General features: G+C 47.9%; 1 protein-coding gene across 3 annotated transcripts in view; it reads right to left on the bottom strand.

Annotated features, from left to right (window-relative positions):
- Positions 1-12,935, bottom strand: part of ENOX1 (ecto-NOX disulfide-thiol exchanger 1) — a 264,024-nt gene extending 251,089 nt beyond the window's left edge. The window contains exon 1 of one of the 3 annotated variants that reach the window (XM_035103500.3): positions 12,425-12,935. The gene's annotated coding sequence lies outside the window, so the exon portion shown is untranslated. The remainder of the gene's footprint in view (positions 1-12,424) is intronic. The other 2 variants (XM_088676096.1, XM_035103504.3) reach the window with 2 other exon arrangements.
- Between the last annotated feature and the right edge of the window lie 455 nt (positions 12,936-13,390).

Genomic DNA, 13,390 nt, shown 5'->3' with positions numbered 1-13,390 from the left:
GGAGGGAGAGAGGAAGGAAGGAAAGAAAGAGGGGAGAGAAAGAAGAATAGGAAATAAGGAAGAGAATAAAGAAGGAAAGAAAAAGAAAGAGGGAGAGAAGACGGAAAGGGAGAAAGAAGTAAGGAAGTAGAGGGAAAGAAAGAATAAGAATGAGGGAGAGGAAGAAAGTTGGGAAGGACGGAAGGAAGAAAGGAAGGAAGTAAGGAAGAAAGAAAGAAAGAAAAGAGGGAGCAGGAGGGAGAGAGGAAGGAAAGAGGTGAGAGAAAGAAGAGTAGGAAAGAAGGAATAAAGAAGGAAAGAAAAAGAAAGAGGGAGAGAAGACAGAGATAAAGAAGGAAGGAAGGAGAGGGAAAGAAAGAATAAGAACGAGAGAGAGAGGAAGAAAGAAAGAAAGAGAAGGGGGGGTCGCCGCCTTGATTCAGCGCCAGAAAAGAGCGCGAAGGGACCCAGGGGCAAAAAGCATTTCCCCGGCCCCAGCTGTTTGTCGGCGCTTTGTTGGCGCGGCGCTTCAGCAGCAAGGTCCCACTGCTGGGTCCCGCTGGCTGGGGCGCTTGGCGGGCCACATGACGAGGTCTGGCGGGCCGGATTTGGCCCCCGGGCCTTGTGTTTGACACCCGTGCCTTAAGGGGATACCCCTATAAGAGGAGGGTTGGATGATGGCCACAACCAGTCCTGGAACACACCAGACAACTCCATATTCCAATGCCTACCGCCAAATACCGAGATAAGTTGTGACGAATTGCTACGAGGTAGGCGAAAAAACCAAGAGGCCAGTGCCAATTAGCCAATTGGATAAAGAACTCCTTCCAGGACCCTTTGGGCAACCAAAGACGACCAACCAAAGTCCATAGCAAGGTCAAAGCAAACACACCAAGGGAAGACCTACAGGGAGGGTGGGCGGGAGATCCGTTGAGGAGGAGCAGCAGAAGGGGAGATACGGATGCTGCCGCGCTGTTTTAAAGCAGGTAAACCCCGCCCACGGGCCGGCCCTATTGGCCAGCCAGGGGCCTGAGCGTGGCAGCAGGTATAGGTGAAGCAGGGGGCTGAACACGCCCCCCCCCCGCTTGGCGCATAGAGGGGGTCCCGCCCGCAAAGTCTCCCCTCTCTGAGGAGGAGAGATCTTATTTGAATTCCACTCTCTGGGAGCAGGTGTGTGAATGGCGCCAAGCAAGTATAGCAAAGTGGGTTAGCAGTGGCAAGTCCAGAAAGCACAGGTGAGACAAACCCCTGAGAGGTTCCCCAAAGCACTTTCTAGGAGCTGCACCAAACTAACATGGACATAGTGGACAAGCCACGTTCAGCAGGGTCAAAGTTTTGGATTTACAAGCTCTCAAAAATTATTGGATTATTGGTTTTGATTTAATTTTAATTTAAAAGTGATGTGATAAGAAGGTCTTCATATGAGGTGTGGGAAAGAAATAAGTTGCTGTTAGAAACAAAGACCCCACGGTGGATCTCATCGGTGGAAGTGCTGATGGTTAAGAAGATAAATATGGAGGGGAGGAGGGCCACTTACGAGGAGATTTTGATGAAATCAGAAAAGGGATGGAGGTTGAAACCATATGAGGAAATTAAAGAAGCCTTGACTGGATGGTTGCAATACCACCAAGCAAATGATGTTTTTACAAACGATAAAAAAAATAGGTTTTGAGGATAAAAGGTCCAAATTTCAAATAGAATTGTTGGAAGGCAGAGTAAAATTGTTGTCAAAAATGTATGATTTGTTGTTAGAATGGTATACGAAAGATGAATTGACAAAAGATGTGATGATAAAATGGGCAAAAGACTTTGGGCACAATATTGAATATGATGCGTGGTTGAAATTATGGAATCAAACATTGAAGTTTACAGCATGTACCGCCTTGAAAGAGAATGTTATGAAGATGATGTTTAGATGGTATTTAACACCAGTAAAATTGGCTAAGATGTATAGAATGAGTAGTAAGTTATGCTGGGAATGCAAAGATAAGGATGGTGAGTTTTATCATATGTGGTGGACATGCGAGAAAATTTTAAAAAAATGGGAAATGATATATAATGAATTGAAAAAGATTTTTAAATATACTTTCCCCCAAAAAACAGAGGCTTTTCTTTTAGGACTTATAGGAGAGGAGATTGTAAAAGGAGACCAAGTATTATTTATGTATGCGACAACCGCGGCTAGGACTTTATTAGCCCAAAAATGGAAAACCCAGGAGTTACCGACGATTGAAGAGTGGCGGACGAAAATGATGGACTATGCGGAACTAGCAAGGCTGACTAGCAAGATCCGAAACCAGGGAGAGTCAAGGTTCCAAAAGGACTGGAGTAAATTCGTGGACTATATGGAGAAGAACTGTAGAACTTTAAAGACACTTTCAGGTTTGAAATAAATCCTACGAATTGACTTTAAGAGATGGAATAAAGGAACTGTGAGACAGGAGTAGATAAGAAAACCGAATGAGGGGAAGGAGGGAAATCAAAGCTCGGCAGAGCAAATTGAATTTAAATAAAATAAAAAAAATTCCTTCAATAGCACCTTAAAGACCAACTAAGTTTTTATTTTGGTATGAGCTTTCGTGTGCATGCACACTTCTTCAGATACCTGAAGAATTGATGCTTTTGAATTCTGGTGCTGGAGGAGACTCTTGAGAGTCCCATGGACTGCAAGAAGATCAAACCAATCCATTCTTAAGGAAATCAGCCCTGAGTGCTCCCTGGAAGGACAGATCGTGAAGCTGAGGCTCCAATACTTTGGCCACCTCATGAGAAGAGAAGAATCCTTGGAAAAGACCCTGATGTTGGGAAAGATTGAGGGCACTAGGAGAAGGGGACGACAGAGGACAAGATGGTTGGACAGTGTTCTCGAAGCTACGAACATGAGTTTGACCAAACTGCGGGAGGCAGTGCGAGACAGGAGTGCCTGGCGTGCTATGGTCCATGGGGTCACGAAGAGTCGGACACGACTAAACGACTAAACAACAACAACAAGGTGCTATTGAAGGAATTTTTTTTATTTTACTTCGATCCAGACCAACACGGCTACCTACCTGTAACCTGAATTTAAATAGTTGAATAGATGTTAAAAAGAGGAAATTTTGTGTTTAATATGTGTTGTTGTGTTTGTTGTTGAATGTTTTGTTATTGTTTAATGTGTTTATTTGGAAAATTTAATAAATTGTCTTTTTTTAAAAAAAAATTAATTTAAAAGTGGACCCATTCTTGTTTAGCTACCAGTTATGAAAAAAATAAGCCAAAGCATATTACCATTTTTTAATAGCAACAATGAAAGGAGAGGAACAGAAATGTACTAGTGATGGCTAAATTGACTAATCATGTGCATGTTAAGAAAAAAAGGAAGACAGGAAGACTGTACACACATGGGAAAGGGCATCTTCTTCATTGAGGTTTGGAATAAAAAAGGTCATGTTACAAGAGATGTGAGTGCAAATTTCAAGGAGTTATGATGTGCATTTTAAAACAGTCAAAGCAGAGATCAAATAAGCCCCAAATAGGGTGAAATCGAAACAAGGGCATTCAACTTCGGCACAGAACTGCAAAGATTTGAAATCCCGTACGAAAAGGAACACTGCCGGGCTCCCTCCCTCCCAAGCGGCAGCAACAGGAATGGGTCAGAAATGCCATCCTGTGATCTGGACATAGCTGCCAAGTTTTCCCTTTTCTCGCGAGGAAGCCTATTCAGCATAAGGGAAAATCTCTTTAAAAAAGGGATAACTTGGCAGCTATGGATCTGGACTATGTTGGATTAAAAGGATTGGAAAGAACTTGGAACTTTGATTAGAATGGCAGCAATTATCGATATTCAGAACCCTCAGAATTTGAAGCATGGGGAAGCAAAATTTTTATAATTTGGCATAATATTTGGTTTAATAGATATATATTTGTATAATTTGATATGATTGATTTGTAAGTGAAAATCTAATAAAAATTGATTTAAAAAAAAAAAAGAAATGCCATCCTGTAGCGCCTAAACCTAAGTATGTTTTCTAAGAAGCAAGTACCACTAAATTCAGTGTGAGGCTTACTTCCCAATCTAAGGATTGGTGCATAGGATTATGGCTTTATTCTTACTTTCTAAGGCAGGCACCCCCAAACTCAGCCCTCCAGATGTTTTGGGTCTACAATTCCCATCATCCCTGACCACTGGTTCTGTTAGCTAGGGATGATGGGAGTTGTAGTCCCAAAACATCCGGAGGGCCAAGTTTGGAGATGCCTATTCTAAGGCATGCTGCAGTGACCCTCAACTAAAGTGAGATTTACTTCTTTGACCCAATGCCTAATGTAATTGCAGTCTACAGATCACACCTTCAATCTTTAGCTCTATGGAGCTAAAGCATCACCACGCCCCATTAGCACACAGGAAGATATGGGGAGAAATACCAGCACAGCCTAAATTAAAAGGCCTGCCAATTAAGGAGTTATAAAACCATTTTATGTTGTGCAGCAATAACAGTTCTATCACCTGCCAATGGCCCATTTATCAGGATCAGATGTTGTCTGTTAAGCCAATTAGTTAAACAATCTTCATGAAATAACTTTTAAATGGGTTTCAAGGGAGGGTGGAGGAATCTCGTTAACATTTCAACTCGGGGCCAAACTACAGGACACTCCGTTGCAATATTCCTTTCATATAACGGAAAGTGTTTTGGGTTTTTTTTTTACAAAAGAAAACTGTTCACAATTTTTTAAAATGAAAAACATCCTCAAGGTTGCAAGAGCAAGAGAGTGGTAGGAAGGAGTGTTATTTAACTCTTTCCCTTTCTACCTTTTGTTCCCCAAAACTCACCTCTCCCCCCCCCAGAAGTTTCCCCATCCATGGGAGAGTCAATTGCAGTTAATGTGAACACAGGACACAGGTGGCACTGTGGTGTAAACCACTGAGCCTAGGGCTTGCCGATCAGAAGGTCGGCGGTTCAAATCCCCGCAACGGGTGAGCTTCCGTTGCTTGTTCCCAGCTCCTGCCAACCTACTGGTAGCAGTTCAAAAGCATGTCAAAGTGCAAGTAGATCAATAGCTCTGACGGGAAGGTAAACGGTGTTTCCATGCACTGCTCTGGTTCCGCCAGAAGCGGCTTAGTCATGCTGGCCACATGACCTGGAAAAACTGTCTGTAGACAAACGCCGGCTACCTCGGCCAGTAAAGGGAGATGAGCGCCGCAACCCCAGAGTCGTCTGTGTCTGGACTTAATTGTCAGGGGTCCTTTACCTTTTAATGTGAAATAACAACAAAGTGGACCTCTCTCCACTTGTGAATAGTGGCTTCCTTCCTACTGAGAGTGCTGTATGATTGAGCAGTTATGGAACAGAGTGGTACAATAGCTGTATGGAGTTTGCACTGTCTGGATGTGCAGGTTTGCTGGCCTTTCCTCAATGAAGAGGCTCCCAACCCAAGTCCCTTAGGGCTCATGTCTCATGGTAACAGACAAGGAAGCAGAGATTCCAGGAAAGGAGCCTGCAACCATAGGCACATTGTTCACAAGAACGAGGACTTATTGAGTGGCATTCTCATCAAGGAGCGAGAAATGCAAATTATAGTTCCGCACTGATTATATTTATATCCTGGCATTGAGCCACTGCTCGACTGGTGTCACAACTTTGCTCTGTGCAGCATGTGTCAACAAGAGTTACGGCCTCTTTCTGTTTGGACAGATGAATGTGCCTCCTCCCTAGAAGAACAGTGTTCATTACAGTGATCCGCTCATCCAAGAGATCGTGGCTACAGAGTCACGTGTGTCACACATTATTAACCAAAGATTTTGAGTGTTCATCATGGCACAAAGAGTTAATTGAAAAGCGTCATCTCTGAAAGACATTCAGAGTCGTCTTCGTGTACTGCAAATTTTGGCGAATTGTTTTGCTAAACCATTTCCATTATCTTATATTTGGGGTTTAATTAATATAGCAAAATGTTGTTAAGCCTGTTCTACTCAGACAAACAGAGTACCCCTACTGAGGATGAATAGTGAGAAACTAGGGCACTGTATGTTGGTGGTTCCAAGGTCCAGGAAGTTGGTGCAGGGCCGGTGCTAGGGTTTTTAGCGCCCTAGGTGAGATCACCTTCTGGCGCCCGCCCCCCCCCCGGCTAATCATATTTCAAACACAGATGTATTTCATCCAACCTGTTCCTTGTAACCATGATATCTGCTACATGTTCCAAAGCAGTGGCAGTCCTGCTACCACAGAGTAATAGTGCAGGGTGGGGAGGGAGGGGGAAGAGAGAGAAGGAAGGAAGGAAGGAAGGAAGGAAGGAAGGAAGGAAGGAAGGAAGGAAGGAAGGAAGGAAGGAAGGAAGACAAGGAAGGAAGGGATGAAAGAGAGAGGGAGGGAGGGAAGAGACAGAGAAGGGAGGGAGGGAGGAGGGGTGAGAGGGAAATAGAGAGGGGGGAGGGAGGGAAGAGAGAGGGAGGGAAGGAAGGAAGGAAGGGGTAGGAAAGAGAGAGAGAGAGAGAGAAGGGAGAGAGAAAAAGAAAGAGGGGGGGAAGGAAGCTGGTCCTGCTCATGGTTTTCCATGGAGCAAATGAAGTTGGGCCCTGGGCCCTGACCATTGCAGTCCAACTCATGATGGTGGTGGGGTGGTGATGATAGTTTATTATTTATACCATGCCCATCTGGCTGGGTTTTCCCAGCTACTCTGGTCAGCTCCCAACATCATCATCATCATTAATAATAACAATACGATAAAACATCCAACATTAAAAGCTTCCCTAAACAGGAATGCCTTCAGATGTCTTCTAAAAGTCAGATAGTTTATTTCTTTGACATCTGATGGGAGGGCGTTCCACAGGGCGGGCGCCACCACCGAGAAGGCCCTTTGCCTGGATCCCTGTAACCTCACTTCTTCAATGGTGGGTTTTAGAAGCTATGGCACCCTGACAGCAGTTGGCTCAAGCAGCGTGTAAAGCTATACCTCTAAAATGGCAGGTGCTGAGAAGGCGGGAACTTTCACTCTCAGCCACTGACTTTCATGGAGTAAGACCACCGGGAATGAGCTGCTCTGCTCATTAGGCCTGACACCCAACCAAGTCTGTGGAGATTGTGGTTTTGCTAATAAAGAGTTGACTCCAACTTTGAACTGTGCGATTACTGAACAGCAGACTCCTGGGACAGCTATTTAAACATTAGAACAGAAGGCACAGTTCCAATTCTGATAGAAGTAAAGAGTGTTGTTTTACTCAGAGGAGACCCACTGAACCATGTACTCCCTGGAGAAAAAGGTGGGATATAAATGCAATAAAGAAACTCTTCTGCTTACCTGCTTAAGAAAGCTGGAGGGGTCAGCTGGGTGGAGATGTCTGTCGCCAACCCATAGCTGGCAAGTCTCCCGTTTTTCACGGGGAAAGCCCCGTATTTTAAACAGTTTCCCACCGGCAGCCCGGATTGAAAAAAATCCCGTAAATCCCCCGGATTTCCTACCTGCCAGGGAGGCTCCATTTTGGGTCCTGCCACTGCCCGATTTCCGGTGCCCGGACATGCGTAGATGCAACTTCCGGTGCCACACCACTGCTGATCCTGCATTTTTCGGCGGGAGACTTGGCAACTCTGCGCCAACCTGGCATCCAGAGATTCCCCCCCCCCACAGTCGCAACTGGACCCATGCAAGTCGCAAAACATGCCTGGGGAATTTCTAGCACAGCTTAAACAAAGCAGTGCTGCTTACAAGCACAAGGTCCCTAGAAGGTTAAAGTCTCAGGACCATTAAGCAGCTGCAAATTGGCAACCAGAAAACTCAGCTGCTGGGCTTGATTGACAGGACATAGGATGAAATGCCTGCCTTTGTTCCTCGTGATCAATAGCAATGCACATTAAATGCATGTGAAGTTAACCTACAGCCCAGTGCCAAGAAACATTTTTCTGGTTAGTATCTCAAGCCTCAGACATGAAAGAATGAAAACAGATGATTTATATCAAATGACTGCATGGTTCAGGATCAAAGTCTCCTCCTATTGGAGTTTTAGCACTGACTAAAGCAGGAGCCAAACCAGACCCTAACATTTAAAGCGGGGGGAACCAGATGGGACCCCAAGTGCCTCCTTTGCACAACCAGCCCCTTGGTAAGGCTGGATCCATGGCCAGCAAGGTGGGTGCATAGCTCAGGGGCGGAGGATGTGCTTTGCCTGCAAGAGGGCCCAGGTTCAAGGAGAATAAATGGGAGAGCCCACACACACACCCAATGCAGGCCATGCGCACGGAAGTACCAAAGGAAGATGCATGCACCCACAAATGTGCAGGTTTGAAGTATTAAGCGCAGCTCCAAGTCGGGGGAAGGAGAATGGAGACAAAGGAAAACAGAGACACACAGAGTTTGTGACAGGGGCTAACAGAGAGGGTGCCGGAGGGGTATACTGAAAAGAAAGCAGGACACAACACCATTGTAAATAAACCGGCTCCTGGTAACAAGGACAGAACACATGTTATGAATTTCAAAATCTACATATACTTTACTTCCTCCGGTAGTAAAGAAATTCCTTCTACTGAGCTGATACGTTTGTTTTTAAATATGAATTATTATAATGCATTAATCTCCCATGTGTACGTACAGTGTTAATTTTGTTTCCATGTGCAGGGCTGGAGAAAAACATACAACTCTGCGTATGTTTACATTTCAAGCATTGAATTTGACACTTTGATTATGGATTGAGCTATAACTAGCTGAAGTTTTCACTGTTTAATTGTGGCACTAAGTTCCCTGCATCATTTTGCTCGAGCCAATTTTGTTCAGTCCAGCGAGGATGAGCTTTGACTTTGGAAATCTCCGACTCGGAGGGGAGGGGGGTGGGCTTCACCTTGCATTGTTCTGCTTTCTGAGCTCAGTGGGTGGTTACTAAGAAACAAGATACTATATTACCTCATCCTGTGAACTATCAGCTTGTCTGGCAATGATTCTTTCTAAAACTCAACACAAGGTCACTGGAGGAGAACTGAGTGAGGAAAGATGGAGCAACATTACTAAAATTGTAAGCTAAATAAGAATTTCCTAACTCCCTGCAGCTGGAAATGTAACTGGGAAGCTCAGAAATATCTGGAAGTGAGCTCACTGAAACCAACAGCAATACATATGTAAAGAGCCAATACTTCTCTTTTCCTAACTTGTCCAAGGAAACCAGTATTCTTCTTTCCCTTGCATGGCACAAACCCAGTGCTTTTCTTTCTGAGGGTACACAGGGGGACACATACCCCTAAACATTTTGTGAATCTAAGTTTGGCCTCATTGAGGAGAAGTATTTGAATATGAGTAGGAAAATGAGAGTAAGCCTAAACATTTTTTAAGGGGGGAAAGCACTGCACAAACCTTTTTGTTGTTTTCTATTATTCCTTATAAACACACTATGCCACGTATAAATGAATGCATGATACAAGTAAGAAATACAAGCTTGTTGAAAATGGGAGCTGCTGTGTTTAGTTTTGAGTGCTCTCAGCAGTTTCCACGTTCAGTAGTCATAAAATAAGAGAAGCAATGCACCTATATTCAGCCATCCACAGAATATGCCATTTAGATTGGTCCACAGTCCCGACCACAACTGACCAAATAATTATTTCAAACAAGGCAGTGTTATAGTCTACAATGGGATCAAAACCTGATGGGTGATGTCAAAGATTGTGTGAAGCCAAGCCAGCAAGTTAATATCTCACCTTCACCACAAACTCACTAGGCGAGTTCTCCTCACTACAGATCTGCAATGGGGCAATGAAGATAATCCTGCTCTATCCTAGCAGTGTTGCAATCATTTGCGAGCACATGGGGCAGTGATGGCCAAACTCGGCCCTCCAGCTGTTTTGGGACTACAATTCCCATCATCCCTGACCGATGGTCCTGTTAGCTAGGGATGGTGGGAGTTGTAGTCCAAAAACAGCTGGAGGGCCACGTTTGGCCATCACTGGGGGGAGGGGTTTGCCAAATTTGCCAAGGGTTGCCCCAAAAGGGCCTGAGCGTCACTTGCAGCCCTCAGGCTGCCCTTGTGGGCACCCCACCTTTCCCTACTGCCCCCACCACCGCTGGAGAAATGGTGCTAGCATCAGCAGCAATTTTGGGAGCAGCGTGCAAGGGCTCGCTGGAAATTGGTGGTGGGGGCACCTTCCCATGTCACTTCAAGTGGCAAAAGGGGACACCTGCCCGCTCCTGCTGATCAGCAGTGCAGAGTTTTACTCACAGGAAGGCAAATATCACACAGAAAAGGGTAACAATGCCAAGCAGAGCTTTACTTGAGCTTATAGCTGGTTAAAACAATCTACCTGAATTTGAGTTCCTTAGAACACTGATCCTCAAAAAATGCAAAATGTTGCCCAGTAGAGCAGGAAAAGTACAATCTACACGGTAAAGAACTCCCCTTCGAGGAAAGCTTGCAATGTTTAGGGGTTTTCGGTTTAGCAAAAAGACAAGAAAGGGTGGGGGGGAGGAGCAGAAGCAGCTAGAAAGTGCTTTCCTCTCTCTTTCACTCTCATGCAATATAACAGAGGGTGAAGCAGTAAAGCTAAAAGGTTGGACATTCAGGACAGACAAGAGAAGTGCTGCCCACACAACACCTACTTGGCCACAAAGTATTGGGCAAATTCATGATGAAAAAGTACACGAGGGGCTACTAATCCGTGGTCTATGTGCCACCTGCAGGATCAGAGGCAGCACTCTGAACACCAGCTGTTGGGAAATGACAGCAAGAGAGCATTGTTGTCTTTACGTCCTGCTAGCGTGCTGTCCATAAGCATATGCTTGGCCAGCTCTTCTTTATTCTGCAAGGGCAGAATAACTTTATGGTTTAGAATCTTGCACAAGTATGCCAGCTTTAAGCATTTATTTGGCAGCAGTTGGTTTAGGACCAGGACGTTAGACACACCAGCTTCAATGGGACTTTAGAGTCTCATAGGGTCTCCTTTAGAGGAGAAGACTACACATTAGGGTTTAACAACATACATAAGCCCACCTCACGGCCAGACAGCTGGTCCATTGCCCAATATTGTCTACTTCAAAAGGAAAGTGTTCTCTGGTCTCCGGTAGAGGTTTCTTCTTAACCCAGCTATCTCATCATCATTTAATCAGACATGATACGGATTCACAGGGCCCTTTACATGCAAGGCGGGTGCTCTACTAGGGAGCTTAGAGCCCTCTCAGCACATCCAAATAAAGTATAGCCCAGCCTGCTCACCTCCCAACTTTCAGAAAGAGCTCCACTCCAATGAAAGCTATAATTTCTGGAGCTGCCTTCCTGTTATGAATACTTAGCACTTTAGGTTTTTATTGCTGCAATCTAATCTAAGAGAGGGAAACAAATAATGCATTTTCTAAACAAAGCATTTTCTAAACAGCATTTTCTAAACAAAGCAAAACAAAGCTATGGCGTGCAGGGGTGCACACACGTAACCTTTTAAAAAAAACACTAAGTAATTTTTCAGAGAGCTCAAGTAGCAGGGGATTGTGCCAATCTTTCACCCAAGATTCGGGTGTTCTTTCTTGAAGCCAAGCAATAGCCATTCACACCCCTGGGCATCTTTTCAAGAAAGGGGAAGAAATGCAGGAAGTGCCTCCTTATGTGTCCTGCGGATTCTCTCTTTCCATGTTCCTTCATTATTCCAGATTAGACAATCATCCAATGCAAAACACCTGAGCATCTGGGTTACTGGCTGCAGCCCTAAAACACTGCTTTCTGGAAGCCTCGAAAACACAGAAACTGAGCAAGCGGTTTTGTAGCACGTCAGGTCGTCTAGCCCAAGATGATCTACTATTCTGGTGGGCAACAGTTCCATAATGTTTCCTTGTCCCGCATCCAAGCACTGTCGAACTTGAGCTGCACAGAACGGAACCCTAGAACCTTCCGCAAGCGAAGCCTGGGCTCGAGGGGGAGAAGATGCCACCGTCGTGTTCTCTTCCCCGAGCCCGGACCTCTGCTGGGAGCATCGAGTCCTTCGGACCCGAGCCGCCTGCTTCTGCCGGGCAGGTGCGGCGCCCTCTCTCGCCACCCAAGGCAAGCGACCGAGCAGCCCGCGGCGCCACCGGTTGCGCAGCGCAGGAGCCCTTCCCGGGACGGTGCCTCCTAGCGCGCAAGAGCTCGGACGCCTCCGCGCGTCCCGCTGCGCGCAGGCGGGGGCGCACGCCAAGCTCGGAGCGGAGCGCGGGAGAGAAGAAACTTTTGGAGACGCCCGGGCGCAGGCAGGCGCGCAAAGGATGCGGAGAGCCAGCGAGAGGCTCCAGTCCAGGGTTGGCCCGCCCCTGCGCGCGGAGCGCTCGCCCAGTCCGGCCTGCTGCCCGGCCGCCTGCCTTCCCCGCGCGGAGAGGCTGCCTGGCGCGCTGTCTCAGCTTGTCCCCGCGCAAGGCGCCCGCCCCGTCACCCGCCCGCCCGCCCGCCCGGTAGCAGCAGCATCCCTGGCGGGCGAGGTGGGACGCCGCTGCTCTCCCCGCCCCGCGGCCGCCGCAGCACAATGCCCCTCGCCCTTACCTGCGCGCAGGGTCCCCCGCGGGGCGCGGCGCCTCAGGGATCCGGCGACAAGGAGCCGAGCAGCCGCCCGCCAGGCTTCGGCGACGCGCGTGGAGGCGGCGGCAGCGCGGTCGGCCGGGCGGGCAGGCGGTCGGCGGTGCAGGAGGCTGGGCGAAGGAGCCGGAGGAGGAGCCGCGGCGGCCCCGCTCCCTCCCTCCCTCTCCCTCCCTCTCTAGCTGGCTGGCTCGCTGTCTGCCAGGGAGCGGGGCGAAATTCCGGCGCGGCGGCCAAGCGCACACAAAGGAGCCCCGGCGAGTCCGCGCAGCCGGGGCGGGGCGCCGGGGAGGGACCTGCGCGCCGCCGCCGCGCACTTTAAGGCGGAGAGGAGGGGCGCGAGAAGGGCAGCCGTCGAGGCGCGCACCTGGCGGAGGCGCCCACCGGGTTGCGTGAGGCGAGCATCCCCAGCTCGCCATCGGGCTGGAAATTCGGTGCCAACCCTCGTCGGGGGCGCGGAGAAAACTCCCTGAAAATCGGAGAACGGAGCAAACGGGCTTGAATTTAGGGAGAAAGGAGAGAGCAACACAGCGTACGGGGCGCCGAGGGGAGGAGGGGATGTGTGGAAAAGGCCGCCCAAGACGAGCGCGGGGCTCCCCCTGGCGTGCGCTCCCCGTCCGGACTCCGGTACCCGGGAGGCAGCCAGATGGTTTGGGCTATAACTCCCCGCCGGGCAGTCGCCAGGTTGCAGGAAGCTGATCTTGAGCCCTCCAGTCTGCTCAGAGGGCAGGTGAGGCGGACGCAAAGTCCAGTGGCTTGGGGTAACAAGCTGCCTTGGGAGTTGCTCCCCCGTTCCCTCCTCGGCAATAGTCTCTTCAGAAGGTGGAACCCCACGCCCTTTCAATCTCAGTAGATGGAGTTAGTAAGGCAGCCCTCCGCAATTTGGAGCCCTCCTAACAGGGCCGGATTAAGACATTTAGAGGCCAATGGCAC

This window comes from Zootoca vivipara, chromosome 8, assembly GCF_965207765.1.
Source record: "Zootoca vivipara chromosome 8, rZooViv2.hap1.1, whole genome shotgun sequence".
In the NCBI taxonomy this organism is placed as follows: Eukaryota; Metazoa; Chordata; class Lepidosauria; order Squamata; family Lacertidae; genus Zootoca; species Zootoca vivipara.
This window is presented reverse-complemented; position numbering and strand designations above follow the sequence as displayed.